The sequence below is a fragment of the Chrysochloris asiatica genome, unplaced genomic scaffold, assembly GCF_000296735.1.
Source record: "Chrysochloris asiatica unplaced genomic scaffold, ChrAsi1.0 scaffold00052, whole genome shotgun sequence".
Lineage (NCBI taxonomy): Eukaryota > Metazoa > Chordata > Mammalia > Afrosoricida > Chrysochloridae > Chrysochloris > Chrysochloris asiatica.
In genome coordinates, this window is record NW_006408570.1 from 9,997,929 (window position 1) to 9,998,500 (window position 572).

The following is a 572-nucleotide window of genomic DNA, read 5'->3' on the forward strand; positions in this document are numbered from 1 at the left end:
AAAGTCACTGTACCAAAAAGAACTGGGTGATATTTAACCATTTCAGAATGTAGCAGATAGTCAAGGTCTGGTTGTTTGAAGAAAGTAACCCAAGCTTCACTGAAGGCATTAGTAAGAAACAAGGCTCCAGGAATTGGTGGAATACCCATTGAGATGTTCCAACAAATGGATGCAGTACTGGAAGTGCTCATTCATCTATACCAAGGAATTTGGAAGACAACTACCTGGCCAACTGACCGGAAACATCCATATGTGTGCCCATTCCAAAGAAAAATGATCCAGCAGAATGTGGAAATTATAAAACAATGTCACTAATAACACACACACAAGTATATTTCGTTGAAGATAATTTAAAAACAGTTGCAACAACAAAGGAACTGCCAGAAACACAAGACAGATTCAGAAGAGGGCATGGAATGAAAGATATCATAGCTGATGTCAGGTAGATCTTGGCTGAAAGCAGAGAATACCAGAAAAATATTTACCTGTTTTATTTACTATGTAAAGTCATTCAACTGTGTGGATCATAACAACTTATGGGTTGTTGTTGTTGTTGTTAGGTGCCATCGAGT